We start from the raw sequence: 16,266 nt of genomic DNA on the forward strand, positions 1-16,266 counted from the left end.
GGATTAGAGATCTTTGTTTTTCTTCCATAATAATTTAGCAATTCTGTGAGAATGTGTACCTGTACTTATGGCATTCCATTTGGCTCAATGAAATTAAATAAGCATTTATATACAATCTCCTATCTCTGATCAGTATAACTTGTGAAATTCACGTTGAGTTCTTATTCTTGTTCCTTGGATAAGTATAAATATTATCACAGATCCTTTTGGAGAATAGCCCCCCAAAACTCAGGATCACATACATAACACAACAAGATAGTGAAAGGAGATCAATATTCACAGGTCATGTATTGGGCCCTTTAATTTTAAAATGTAATTAATTAAATCTTTAAAAAAAATTGAATAATTAAGCTGAGTCCCTGCCCTCAAGGAGCTTATATTCTATTAGGCAACTGATGGACAGAAATAAATGTTGAATTGAAGAAGAAATGTAGTCTCATTGATCCAGGTCTTGAACTGGTGCCTTTGACTGTATCTTTGCCTAACAGAACTACCATCCTTGAATACATAAGACTCAGAATTTCAGTTAGAAGGAATTTCAGACACCATGAAGTCCAACCTTTCAGAGCACAGTGACATCATCTAGACTTGAAGATTTCTGTTGAGAGTAAAGCTACTCCTTCCTGAGCACACTTATCCACTTAAGGCAAGCATTAGGAATATGATCCTCAAATAGAAGCAAAATCTTTTCTAAAATTTCCATCTATTACTCAGTTTTATCAGAACCAGTCTTTCTTGACTCCTATCCCTAGGTCTAGTCTTTTCTTTTTTTAACTGAACCTCCTGAATTCCTTCAACTGATCCTTAACGATATGATCCCTAGGTCCTTCACTATACAGTATACAATTGCTGTTTACAAATCTAATGCTTTTGTGAAGTCATGGACTCATGGAATCTCAGAACTGGAAGGACCCTAAAAGGCAATTTAATCTATGTAAACTAAATTAAAAACCATTTATAGCTAGGTACTCCTTTTTTCTAAATGAAGCTACTTCATCATATCAAGTATGAGACCTATCTAATTAAGTAATAAAGACTATAGAGTGCATTGGATGCTACCTAGGTACTACCCAGAATATTTTTGGACTTAGATGAATTTTATATAAAAAAGCAGTAGTAATAGTAGTAATAAGCATAACTTTTGCTGGCACCCTATATGGTGAATCTAATGTTTAGGCAGGATTTTCCTAAATTGGAATGATAAATAAATGCTTGAAATACCACAGTACAATACAACTCTGTAGAGTTGATATTCCCTTTTTGACCATCAGGTCATAAGCATACTAGTACACTGTTGGTGGACCTGAGAATTGGACCATCAATTCTGGAAAGCAATTTGGAACTGTGCCCAGAAAGTAACCAAACTGTACATACCTTTTGGTCTAGTTATACCACTATTATGCTTATTTCCCAAAGAAATAAAATTACAAAAATAGGTATAATGGTTCTTTTCTTAGAACTCCAAAATTGGAAACTAAGAAGGTATCCTGTCAGGGAAGTAGCTCAACAAATTGTGATATATAAATAGTGCTATAAAAAAGTGACAAAATGGACATTGTCAGAGAAAACTAGAACAACCCTTATTACCTGAGGTAGAGCTAAATTAACAGAACTAGGAAACCAATTAACGCAACAATAATATTATAGAAAAGAAAAATTTTTTGAAATACTTCATTATTCTGATTGACTTAATGATAAACTAAGAGTCCAAAAGAATAAAGATGAAATATACCACCCCCTTCCTGACATAGAGGTAATGAACTTCAAATTCAGAAAAAAAAATACACACACACATACACACACACACAGACAGAAATGGCTATTATGGGAATTTGTTTTCCTAGACTTTGCAGTTATTGTTTAAAGGATTTGCTTTCAAAGTCTGTTTTTTTAATTGCTCTATTGGGAAGGTAGGTAGTAGAAGGGACAAATTAATTACAAATATATACTAGTTACTTGAAAAAGCAAAAATAATAAACAGAGGACTAAAAGTGTGTTGGTTTTTCCCCCCACTTTCTGGGTTAACTATAGTCAGGAATGGATGATCTATGGTGATGTCTTAAAGCTGGTTATCACTAAAATATGAACTCATTGATGATAGAGCCCATATTTTTGCCCTTTCATTTTCCTTTTCTCTTCCTTTTCCTTCCCTTCTATTTTTCTTTCCTTCCTTTCTTTTCCTTCCTTCCTTTCTTTTTCTTCCTTCCTTTCCTTCTTTCCTCTCTCTCTCTCTCTCTCTCTCTTTTTCTCTCTCTAATTCATTTTTCAATTGTGCTCTACTCTTTGTAAGCCCTTTGGGGATTATCTTGGCAACTATCGTGGTTGCCATTTTCTTCTCCAACTCATTTTACAGATGAGGAAACTGAATCAAACAAGATTAAGTGACTTGTTCAGGGTTACACAGCTTCTGAGATCAGATTTGAATTCAGCAAAATAAAATTTCCTAACTCTAAGCCTGACACTCTATCCACTGTACCATCTATTTACTCAATGCAATGTTAAATCGTATTTTAAAAGGCCAGTATTATAGAAATGGTAGAATGACTATTCTGCCTTTGACAAAGCACATTTTGATATAAGGCATTTAGTTCTGAATGGCTCATTTTAGAAAGATCTTAAACTATATGATATTCAGAAAAGGGCCACTTGGATGTTTGAAGAACCTTAAATTTATGCCACAGAAGGATTGACTGAAGGAATTAGAGATATTTAGTCTAGAGAAGTGAAGACAGGAGAGACACAATAGCCAATTTCAGAGATATGAAGAGCTATCATGTATTTAAAAATGTAGATTTCTTCTGTTTGTCTCTGAAATACAAAACTAGACTGATAGTGGAGCTGTGAACTGGCCCAGCTTATCTAGAAATCAATTTGATATGATTCTAGAAAATTTTAAATTATGTATATCATATAAACTAGCTATACTACTCCTAGGCCTATACTCCAAAGAAATCAAAGAAAGTAGAAAAGTTTCTATATGCTAAAAAAAATTGCTTATAGTGCTTGTTTTTATGACAACAAGGAACCAGAAATTGAGAAGGATCTGCCCTTAAATTGGAGAATAGCTGAACTTATGAATGTGATGGAATAGTATTATACTATAAGAAATGATGAAGGTGATGGTTTCAGAAAAACATAGAAGATTTATATGAACTGGTAGAAAGTGAAGTAAGTAGAACCAGGAGAACAGTTTCTATTGTAACAATAATGTTATAAAGACAAACAACTTTGAAAGATTTAACAATGTCTCAGATTAAGACATATAACTTTTTTTTAAATTTCAGTTGATTATTTAATTATTCCGATTTGATTATTCCAATGCAGGAATTTGTTTTGCTTGAGTATTTCTGTTTATTACTAAGGCTTTGTTTTTATTTTTCAATGGAGAAGGAGGAAGAAGTAAGAAAAAGAGAAGGTAGATTTTCGTTAATAAAAAAAAAGTAAATTTTAATTTTAAAAGGTATTTATTAAATATTTTAAAATGAAAGTGAATCAAACGGTGCATGTGGCAAATGGGCCAAATGAAGAAACATGTTAGGGAAAAGGTCCTAACAATTAGAACTATTCCAAAGTAGAATGAGTGGCCTTTGGAGCTAATGAGCTCCATTCCACTGAAGGTCAATGTAAAGCTAAATGATACCTGGTCAAATACAATGTGGAGAAGACTCTTACTCAGGTATGGCTAGCCTTTAAGATCTCCTCCAATTCGGAGGTTCTCTGAATCTGAATTAAATGAATAAATGGATGAACAACAAAAGATCTCAACCCATATGAGGTACATATGTAGCCAGTAGTGTGTGAGATTTTATAATTGCAGTTCAACAGAAACAGAAAGGAAATACTGTTGGAGACAATTCCTGATTTATTAGTAGCATCCTTGAAAACCTCTCCTTGTGTGCTAAGAAATAAGACAGTTAAGTTATTCTGCAAGTTTCTTCTCAAAGCAGACTCTTCCCTTGATTAATTGATTTGACTAGGACAGTTCACTAGCAGGACCTCCTCCTTTCTCTACTTCTCCCCTCTCTTTCTCTTTTTGCTCTCCATCTTTCTCCTCTCTTTCTTTCTTCCTCCTCTTCTTCCTTCTTCTTCTCCCCCTCCTCATTCTTATTTCTCCTTCTTTTCCCTCTTTCTCTCCCCTCCTCTTCTTCTTTCTACTCTTCCTCTTCTTTCTTCCCCTTTTTTCATTCCTTCTTCTCACATCTTTTCCTGATCTATTTTCTCATCCATAGCTTCCCTTCATCATTTCACCCTACATTGTATATGTGATGCAGCATAGGAGCAGTGGGCTAAGAGACAGGAAATCTAACTTTGAAATTCATCCAGATCTGGCAATAATCTGCAGTGTGACCTTAGAAAGAAGAAAACAAACATTTATTAAGGGTCTGCTATATACCAGGCACTGTGCTAAGCACTTGGCAAAGATTACCTCATGTGATACTCACAAAAACTTCAAGAGAGAGAGAGAGACAGAGACAGAGAGAGAGAGAGAGAGAGAGAGAGAGAGGTGCTATCATTATCCTCATATTACAGCTGAGGAAACTTAAGGCAAACAGAAGGATTTGCCTTGCACCACATAGCTAGTAAGTATCTGAGCTGGGATTTGAACTCAGATCTCCCTGATACCTGGTTTAGCACCTTATATATTGGTCCAACCAGCTGCCTGAGGCAGGTCACAGCCTAATACTATTGGATCTTGATATACTGACAGATTCCTAAGGTCTCTCCAGGTGCTGCCCCTTTCCATTTCCCTTGTATCTAAGTTAAACCTGAGCTTGCCAACTCTTACCTATGGGCATTGAATTACAATCTAGGTACCAACTCCAGTTTAGTTCTCTAACCTTCGTGTCTTGTCAGAATTTTAATTTGGTCGGAAAACCCAGACTTTCATTTGAATCAACCTCCCATATTTATAGTGTCATGTACCACTTTCCATTTCATCTTTATGTATCTTCTATGTACCTTTTTAACATACTTACTTTCTCCTCTATTAGAATATAAGATCTTTGAAGACAGGAAATGCTTTTGCCTTTCTCTCTATCTCTATTGCCTGGCATATGGTGACCACTTAATCAATGCTTGTTGTTAGTCAATGGTAATCCCATGCTACAACTTTTCACATTTAATGGATTCACTGTTTATGACCTAAAAACTGTATTTTCTGTCTTACCCTTCAAGCATCTCTCAGTTCTTGCTTCTGAATTCTCTTCCTTTGACCTGTGCACATGTCTTGATGCCCTGAATAACAAAATATTAATGCTATAAGGTATTGGAGACAATCCATAGACCTACAGAGTTAATTACAGTGCCTATATGCCGAAGTGGAAAGAAGACAAATGTATGGCATGTTTTTGTGATATTTTATTGCATCTAAACTGGAATAAAAATCATCTGAAAATGTCATGTAAGGAGTCAAAAGCTTGGAAGCCCATTAGCAATTTATGTTAATTTAAAAGACTAAAGAAAAGTACAGAAATAGTGCTCATTAGAAGGCTTGGAACAGTAGGACTAGAGGAGTATGAAATGTGTGATATTTTAGACATATTCTCAAATTGTAAATATTACAGCAGAGGGAGAATGGATTAGATATTTGTGTGCTTTGTAATATCCTTCCTTCTTTGGGCCAGAGGTAACAATTTTCTTGTACCTTTTTCATGAACTTAAAATGTATTAATGGATATTATAGTTAGTAGTGCATGTGTCTCATCAGTCTCTACTCCCCACCCACAAACTCTACTGTAAATTCTATGAGAACAGGATTTATATCATCTTGTCATCTCAAAGTGAGAAGGAACCACAAAAATCATGGTAGTACCAACACATACTAGAATAGGAATCCCCCTACAATATCCCAAAGAAATGGACATTTAACCTTTTCCTGAAGCTCTCCCATGGCAAGGAATTCATTACAACTGAGGCAGCCCATTCTACTTATTGTGAGTTCTCAATGGTAAGAGAGTTTTCTGTAACTTTCACCTATTACTTCTGGCTCTGTCTCCTGGGACCAGACAAAATAAACCTAATTCTTCTTCTACCCGACAACCCAGAAATACTTGAAGAAAGCTATTTGTGCATACCAAAACTCCGCTTCTGCAGGCTAACTATCCCCTGTTCCTTTGAACCATGTTCCCAAGCATTTCCAGTGTTCTTATTATACTGGTTGTCTTTCTTTTAGAATTGCTCAAGTTTGTCAACGTGCTTCCAAAAATACAGGACAAAAAAAAAAAAGGAAATATTTGGCCTGTCAACAGAACCATTACCTCTCTTGTTCTGGAAACCAGGTTTTTTGTTATTATAGCCTCAGATTACTTTTAGTTTTATGTCTCCCCCTCCATCATATTGTGAGTTTACATTGAGCTTGAAGTCAACTCTTAATTATCTCTTCCTGTGTCTAGTACTATGCTTTGCACAAAGTAGACTTTTAATAAATGTATTGCATTCAATTGAACTAAATCAGCATTCTTTTACTTAATATGACCAAAGAAACAACTCTGTTCGGCAAGTGCAGGCAAACATTGGTCATTTTAGTGAGTGAAATAATCTCTGTGTGTCAATGCTTCTATAAGAACACTTAGTCAAATTTTTAGTTCAAGAATCTGTCCCATTTTATGACTCTGAGAATGGAATTGAGAACTTCCTCACTCCTAGATCAGTCATAACTGTGAGAGTGGGATTTCTGAGAAGGAGAGTAAAAAGTCAGAAGTTACTATTGGCACCAGGAGGATTCCAATTATCCATTGCAATTAAGAAAATATCCAGGCACACTAACTATCCCCAGAAACTTCATGAGAGAGGAGAGTGCAGTAATCAAGGTAGAATTTTAAAATATGTTGATAGAAAATCAAGTGAAGCACATATGCATGTCTATATCATACATCTCACATGTGGAAATATTACATGTTATTCTGTCCTTTCTAAAGACCTACTTTATAACTCCTCTTTTATTCTCACCTTTGGATAGAAAATATTGACCTAAATGCTTAAACCATTGGATAACAGTTTCTTCAGGGTATTTTTGACTTCCTTGTTCCTCAAGCTGTAGATGATGGGGTTTAACATGGGGGTAACAATACAAAACAGAACAGAGGCCAGCATGTCCACATCCAGGGAGTAGCCTGAGCTGGGCCGGTCATAGTTGAAGTTGATGGTTCCATAGTAGATGACCACCACAGTGAGATGAGAAGCACAGGTGGAGAAGGCTTTTTGCTGCCCTTAAGCAGATGGCAGAGATGATGAGGATATAGGAGACAACAGTGAATAGGCAGGGCCTCAGACCAAAGGTGGTACTGGATATATAAAGTGTAACCTCATTGGCTGAAGTATCTGAGCAGGAGAGCTTCAGGAGCAGAGGGATATCATAGATAAAGTGGCTGATTTGATTAGGACCACATAAACTGAGAGTTGCTGTAAGTACTGTGTATGTCAGAGAATTCACTACACTATACCAGAAAGTAATAGGCTAAATATGCTGCGAAATATGCACAGACTCTCTTGCTCATGAGGACTGGGTAGCGTAATGGATGGCAAATACCTAAAAACCTATCATAAGCTGTAACAGCCAACAGGACACACTCACAGCCTGCAAAGGTAACAAGGAAAAAGATCTGGGCCAGGCAACCTTCATAGGAAATGGTCTTCTTCTCTCAGAAGAAGTCACCAGAATAAGGAGGAAGGTGATGACATGAAGGGGGGAAGGAAAGACAAATTACTGAGAAAATAATACATAAGAGTGTGAAGAACAGGGTTGATGTTGATTGCAGTTAATATGAGAGTGTTTCCCAGGATGGTTACTAAGTAAATAGCTAAAACAATACCTGAAGATTAGGGTGGTTTGAAAATCCCAGGAAGATGAATGCCAGGACATTTGTTTGGTTTTCCCTTTCTCTGAATTCCATAATGGCTGAAAAGAAAAATAAGAGATGCAATAGACAAGAGAAACTGAGATCAAAGACAAAAAGAGTTCACAAGATGAAAACAATTCCTAGCCCTAGTAATGAAAATTAGCAACATTGACTTTGGGACCCAACATTGAATTCATTTTTTTTCCTTTTCAAAGCACTTTTAGGTCAAAATATACAATGAAAAATCTAAAACTCTACATGCTTAGATGTATGGACTTCAGAGAAGATCTCATCATCTTATTTGATCCAACATACTAAAGATACAAATCATTCACCTACAGTGAAAAAACGGGGAGCCATGAAAAGAGAATAGTGTGGATAAATGAAAGGCAATTCCTCAAGCTATTCTTATTTTTTTAATGTAGGAATAATCTATTGAAATAAAGGCAAGCAAAGGAAAATATATAAAAAGATGGTTATTGGTTCAAGAAGGTCTAAACAAATTGTGGTAGACAAATGAGAACAAAGAAGTATGGAAAGACTTATGTGAACTTATGAGGCAAAGAAGACATCATAATTGAGGGAAAGAGGGAAGGGGAATGAATATTATGCAAATCTTACTCTCATAAGATTTGGTTCAAAGATATAATATTAAACATATTTGGTTTCACAAAGAAACTTGTATTTGTCATTTGGTTACCTTCAACTTAGTTTAGTCCATCGGCCAAAATGGTTTACAGGAACATGGCCATTATGTACACTATAGCTTCTTGAAATATGATTTGGATGAATCAAAGTAACATCAAAGATGGATGAGCAGCCCTGAAAAGGGCTTGGCAACCCTTACACTAGACATCTCAGTCTTCCTTAAATATACCTTAGACACCAGAACAAAACAAGTGAAACTGAATGTTATGAAATTATGAGAAGCAATCCTGGAGAAAACACCTCCTTTACAGAACTGGGGATCCATGGATTTGAAACAATGCTTTCAGTTTGTTAATTGGTTTGATTGAATTTTTCTCTTCCTTTCAGCAATTCCCTGTTAAAAGACATGTTATGTTCGATAAGGAGTAGCTCTCCGGGAGAGGTTAAATAAGGAAATATCAGTGACATGTAAGCAAAAGATATCAATAAAATCTATTCTTTAAACTGGGTCTATATCATAGTGCTCATAAGCTGCTCAAGCTGGCATGGAAAGCTTGATACAATATACATTTTTTCAGGCTATATTTGTGAATTAGGGGGAATTAGAGAAGAGATCCAATGATCATAGAGAACAATTTGAAAAGAGTACAGAAAGAAAAAAGGCAGAGGTGGTGAGTTCATTTTGCTTTTTTCCTTGGTAAGGAGAATGATTTTTGGACTAGGAAAGATGGATTAAAAGTAGTTAATCATGAATGATTACTGCAAACTCAAACTTTAGACAGATCTCTCAGAGTTGTTAGAGAGGGCTGATCTGTGTCCATTGTTCAGAATGAATCATTCACTGCTGGAAACAAATAGGTCTTCATTGCAAACTGAATATAAAATGAGTTCAAGGGATCAAGTAAAAAGCCTTGAGAGAGCATTGCTGTCCTGCCTTATTAGTGAAGCAGGACAGCAGTTATGCTGTGATTATAAAGGTAGTTTTTAAACTACTAAAAATAGTAATCTCTTTGTATATCATAGAGATAGAGGAATATAGGGATTGACTCACTAGGTATGATTCATGGTCTACTCTACCCAATATTCAGCTACCAAAAGAATACTCGATGGGAATACATAGCAGAGTATTGTTGTCTACTGAGACTTTACTTTTAGAATTAAGCCTGTATTTTCCCTCTCACTTCTGCCCCATAGAATTCTCTTCCTTCAGGAACTAGTTCAAATAGCATCTTCTACATGTAGACTTCACTGATTATTCCCAACTCCTGTCTAAAATGTAACTATTTTGCATGTATGTGTATTTATCTTTATTCTGTGTGTGTTCATTATATATATATATATATATATATATGTATATATGTATGCAGATATATAGCCCCTAACATTTCAATACTTAATAAGTATTTATTAATTGATTAATTGACTAATTATGGCTCAGTTTTACCTGATAGTCAGAGAGGTAACAGTCCCCCTCTACTTTGTCCTGCAGAGACATCTAATGTATTCTGCTTAGGGCTGGGCATTAGATTTTAGCAAAGATCACAGGAACATAGATTTGAATCTGGAAAGGACCTTAGACATCAGCTAGTCTAATCCCCTCCTTTTGTAGATGAAGAATTAAAAAGGAACTAAAGCAACAAAAGAACTTAATAATGATAATGGCTAACATTGACATGGTGCTTTAATATCCCATTTTTAGCCATTGAATATTATTATCATTCCCATTTTACAGATGGGCAAACAGGCAAACAGAGGTTAAATGACTTGTCCAGTGTCACACAGCTAGTAAGTATTTTGTCTGGGATGGCTTTTGAAATCAACTTCCATGTCTACCACAACATGCATGGCACTACATAGCTGCTTGTATATATGACCAAGCTTACGCAATGGTGGCAAAGTCTAGATTCAACCACAGAACCTGATTCAAGAGTCCACTACACACACTACATTTTCCTTCTGAAGTTCATTCAAAAGAAGAGTACCAGGCTGGTAAAGACACTTGAAATCCTATCACATGCGAACAATGGATCATGAAGAAGGTGAAGGAACCAGATTCCATTAGCCTAAAGGAAGAAATATGGCATCTGTCTTCCAAGAATGTATTTGAAGGATTGTCACTCAAAAGACTTGTTCTACTTGGCTCTGGAGAGTGGATTTTACCATTGGGTGAAAATCTCAGGAAGATTTCTGTTTACTCAGGAAAAAAGGAAACAATGATTTAAAAGTGGAATGGGATGCAGTAGGAGAAAATGCCTTCCTTGGCACTAGAGATCTCCCAACACAGACAAGAAGACCTCTCAGCTGGTATAACATGGACAGGATTCAGACTTTAGTTAGAGAGTGATCCCTTTCAATTCTATATTCCTCTGACTCATTAGCAATTTCAGTTTTTAAAAACAAACTATTTCATAAAGCACCATTCTCATCATTTTCCCAATACTTGGATTAAACGGTACTGAAATAATATAGAATCAACTTTGTGAGGACCAAGGTTTAATCAAATCCTATCCCTGACCCTTATGACCTCTGTGACCTTGGACAAATTACTTAAATTCCTTGGGCTTCAGTTTTTTCATATGGCCTCTGAGATCTCTTTCTGTCAAAATGATTATCTCATAATATTAGGAATTAGAAAATTATTCTGCTTGTTAAAGTCAATTTTCAGACAATCTTTATGGTGCTGTAAAAGTTCAGGAGCAGCTAAGTGGCCCCTCGTCACACAACCACGCTTCCCTTTAGTACTTCCAGTTCATTCTTCTGCCTCAGTCTCTCAAAAATTTTACAGAGCTGACATATGTTATTTCATCTGGTCCTCACAAAAACTCAGCAGGACAAGTGCTATTGATAGAATATGGGAGTGCAAAAGGACTGTATCCTTCCAAATATATTGGGGTTTGGGGACTCTGCCTGTATGGCCCACCAAATGATGGTTTGGATACTAAAAGTATATTGGGGTCTCAGGCCGGTGTCAAGAGGTGTCTCAAAAGAATTTATCAGTGTAGATCTTCTCCAAATCAAGAGTCAGAGATTTTATTACATTGCTGGCAGCAGACTAATTTCCAAAGGGATTTTTAGCTACTAACAAAGGGAAAGACACCAAAACAGGGGAAAATGCCATTAAAGTGGAAGACACCATAACAAGGGGGAAGACACCATAAGATAGACTATGTTCTTAAAGTCATTATGATACTTAGAAGCAGGCTATATCTAAAAGGTGTTAACTATGATGATACTTTGTAAACAAGCTAAAAGGAGGTAGCTATAACAAAGAGAAAGATGTCATAAGACAGGCAAAGCCTTGAAGAACTCACTGCCATGAGGGGAATGATTCCTAATGAATCCATAAAGAAGAAGGGTACAAATAGATTCTTTTATATGGGAAAATAATGGGGTACAGGAGGAAGTGAAAGGTATTAACATCATAATTTAACTTTCTGATTGAAAATAGTAAATGTGGGATCATGTCAAAGGAAGGAATTCTGAGGAATTCAAGGAGGGGCCAATTACATCAAAAGTCCACTTCAGGGAGTTGTTTGGATTCAGGCTCCAACCGAAATTAGCCCTATCTATGGCCCAAAAAGATATCAAGGACCTGGAAGCTTTTCCTTGAGGTCTTATTCATCTTATCACTATAATTATTCCCATTTTATACATGAGGAAACTGAGGCTAACAGGTGAATTGATTTGCCCAGGATCATACAGTTAGTAAGAGACAAAGACAGGATTCCTGTCTTTAAATCTAGCACTCCAACCACTGTCACCTAATTGCCCACCTAGACAAACCACACATCCAATTCACCCTTCTATATCACTACCAAAAGGCTTCAAGGTGGCCATTCACTCCTGTTGACCATCTGCATGCTCTTCCCTTACTGAATCCTCATGTAACACTTGAGAATGTCAACTCCAAACTTTTTCTTTCCTTTACCCAGGAAGTTCTCAATCCACTCTCATTGACAGCAAACTCTTGTTTCCCTCTTGATTTACTAAGACTGAATTCCCTCAGCCCCACCCTCCCTCAACTTCTCAGCATCATCACTTTCCTGCTCCTACTATTTCTTGGTCTAAGAACAGGAGGTATCTTTACTCCTGTGCCTTCATTGGAATCCTCTCTCACCTTTTCCAAAAACTTTGTTCCAATTGGCAATGTATCTGTCTCAAAAATCTTCAGAAAATTCATTCATCTTTTCCTTTCAATGGCTCTTTCTCATCTGCTTATAAAGACATGTTCAAATCTCAGCCCTAAAAAAAAGTCTTCCCTTCATCCTTGTAGCCATCAACATTATCATGATTTCTGTGACTGTCTCCTTCACTGCTCAAATTCTTGGGAAAAGTTTTCTTCTAGGGAGATGGATGAATCTGAGTATGTGAGTTTTGGAGAAATATATTCTCCAAAGACAAAGTAACCTTGGACGCCAAAGAACCAAAGCTATGAGGTTATGTAAATAGAAACCTTCAAGAAGATAAGCTTGACTGATTCTCTCTTGAAGGAGGCCTCTATCATCTAGCAGATTTACTGCCCATAGAGACTATTCTGATAATACTAGCCACCAAGAAATGCATTTTCCTGTGGGAATAAACCTGATATTTACTAAACTCCTTTGATCCCAAGACTACAAACTTCTCCGTTTCCATTCTGTATGACATGCCACTGGTTAGCTATGCAATTCAAATGGACTCTAAAAAGGTATAAAAGCCCAATCTGTACCTTATGAAATTAAAGTTTCTGTGAAGGAACAGTATTCCTGAATGCTTTAATGAATTTCTTTTCATTTCAATAAAACCACTCACTTTTTGACTTTCAGTCTTATAGATTCTTGGTAGGGGAGAATCTCCCAGAGCTCTCAAAGGACCCAGGCTGAGTCCCACAACATTGCCAAATGCTAGTTTTCCTCAATGACTTGCCTTTCAACACCCCCTCTTCAAATCCTTGAAATCAAGGATCCATCCCCACTTTCTAAAGAAAGTGTTCTCAAAAAGGTCACCAATGACCTCTTTTTTAACAAATATAGTAAGTTTTTTTTCCAGATCTCTAACTCTTTACTGCTTTTGACATTCAACAAGCATTTACCAAGTGTTTACTTCCTGCCAGGCACTGAACTAGGATAAAAACAATGAAAAAACACAACCTGTGCCTTCAGAGAGAATACATTCTAATAGAGGAGATAGTATTTAAATAACTAAGTCCCTAAAAATATTATAGAGTATGGAGGAAAGAGAAGACATTAACACTTGGGGGACAAAACCATGAAAGGGCTCCTAGGGAAGGTGAAATTTGATCTGAGTCTCAAAAGGAGCCTGGGAAAGCAGGAAGCAGAGGTGAGGGGACAGAGTATTCCACTCATGGACATCAGCTAGTTCTAAGGTATGGAGACTGAGATGGCATAAGGTATTCAAGGGAAAGCAAGTCACTGAATCTTAGTGTATGTGTAAGGAGGTAAAGAGTAAGGAGACTAGAAAGGTAAAAAAAGGGTCAGATGATGAAGAGTTTTAAATGCCAAACAAGAAACATTTATACTTGACCACAATGGATCACTCCAATCAAACACTCTTCCCTCCTGGTCTTTCCTGATCCTTCCATTTCTCCAATCGTTCCTCATGATGTCATTGGTCCTATTGGAAAAGGAAAGATGAACAACTACCTTCATCTTTTAGAGGCTTCTGTGGTCTTCTCCCAGATTTTGTAATGTGAGCATGTCTAAGAGTTAGTCCTTGGCCCTATTATCTCTCTACCCACTTTCTCTGAGCAAGAATATTCTCCTTCATTGTTTCAATTTCAGCATCTAAGAAAGGATTCCTAAATCTCTATCTACTGCCCCAATGTCCTGTCTGAACCCATCACTATTTGCATCTAAGGCAGATGCTGCTCGGGTACCTTATGAATTCTTGGCCACAAAGAGGAGGTTTGAGAAGGCAGCTCTCACCATTTATTTCCAGAGATTGGAGACTATTGATATTGAACATTCAACATCTGAGACTATTTTGATATAATGATTAGTTTTGCCCAACTGTTCTTTTTTTCCCCTGCTTCCTTTTTATTCTTAGTTATAAGATATTGCTCTCTGGGGAGTAGGGGAATGAAAGGATGCATTGGGAAATGTAGATGGTAGGATAAAAAATAAAAGATAACATTTTTAAAAATAATTACCTTAATGTCTTATTCTCTAAATCTGTTCTCCTTTTTCCTTCAAATTTAGCATATAAACACATACCTATTAAATTCACAAAGAGGAAAAGCCTTGTCAGAGATGGCTGTCAGATTTTTGTAGTTATTCATTTGTTAACCACTACCACCACCTATATTATTAAGGAGTGGTCAGAATGAAGGACTCTCAATAAGGCCTCAGGGATCATTTAGTGCAGCATCCTTATAGTGAAGATGAGAAAACTGAAGACTCGAGAGGATTAATAAGATCACACAGGTAGTAAATTAAGAGAATTGGGATTTGAACCTAGAGACCCCAATGCCAATTCCATTGCTGTTTTCATTAACCATGCTCCATCCCTAAAATTTTATTAGCAAAGGAGAACATGAAGACTCAGGGAAGTTATACAACTTGGCCATGACTCCACCCCCAGAAATAGATTTCTATTCATTATGGCACACTGCTTCTCTGGTGAAGGGGCAGAGTTTAATTATTATCTTTAAGAAGATAATTCCCTTATCTAGATATCCAGCCATAGCCTCTGTTGCACCCAGTCCCATGTCACCAATTACCTTTTGCTCATCTTCAACCAGATAGCCTGTATACATCTCCAATTCAATATGTCCAAAAAAGGAGCTCATCTTTCCTTCCAGATCCTTCACTCTTTTAAATCTCCTTTTTGGTAAAGGTGCTACCATCCCTCCGATCATTCACTTTGAAACCAGGATACCATCCTCAACTTTTCATTCTCATCTGATCTACTTATACACTCAGTTTTCAGATCTTGTCCTTTCTACTGCCACATCTCTTTTAAATGTTCTGTTCTTAACACCCACACAAGCATCACCCCAACTCAGATACTCATCCCCTCTCACCTGGACTACTAAAAATGCTCCCAATTCTCACTGCTACTCACTCTCTAATCTATCCTTCAGTAAGCTATTAAAACAATTTCCCCAAAACATAATCCTGACTATGTCCTACCTCTTTTGGCAAAACTCAGTAGTGACCTTGTACTTGTAAAGTAGAGGTTCTTTATCTTTTTTGTATGTTATAGAACCCCTTTGGCAAACTGGAGAAGACTCAGAATAATGCCTTTTAAAAGAATAAAATAGAATGCAGAGGATTATTAAAGAAATCAATTATATTGATATATTGATATACATAAATTATATTGAAATACAACTATCAAAACTGAAAAACAAGTTGATGAAGCCCAGGTTGAGAATCCTTGTTCTAGGATCAGATGCCCATTCCCTCTCCTGATATTTAAAGCCTTCATTGCTTAACTCTAATCTAATTTTCTAGCCTTTATTACACATTTCTCCCCTTCCCATGCTGCATGGAGCCGCCCTCTTTACCCATAAGACTCCATGTCTTGTGTCTGTGTCTTGGTTTGCCTTTGGGTCTGGAATGCCCTTCCTCCTGACTTCTGCCTCTGAGAATTCCTAGGCTCCCTTCAAGACACAACCTCTACCTGGGTTCCTGGAAGGATAATGAAATTAGGGAGATGAATGGATTTGAAAGGAAACAAACTTTTTTTTAATTATCTACTATGCTCCAGGCACAGTGCTATGTAGAGAAATAACATTATTATTCATAAATTATGGATCAAATCACTTGTCCAGGGTTAC

At 36.6% G+C, this 16,266-nt stretch overlaps 1 pseudogene; it reads right to left on the bottom strand.

Moving 5' to 3' along the window:
* Positions 1–6,969: 6,969 nt before the first annotated feature.
* On the bottom strand, positions 6,970–15,330 carry LOC127561239 (olfactory receptor 5V1-like; annotated as a pseudogene).
* Positions 15,331–16,266: the final 936 nt, after the last annotated feature.

Source organism: Antechinus flavipes, chromosome 4 (assembly GCF_016432865.1).
Source record: "Antechinus flavipes isolate AdamAnt ecotype Samford, QLD, Australia chromosome 4, AdamAnt_v2, whole genome shotgun sequence".
Lineage (NCBI taxonomy): Eukaryota > Metazoa > Chordata > Mammalia > Dasyuromorphia > Dasyuridae > Antechinus > Antechinus flavipes.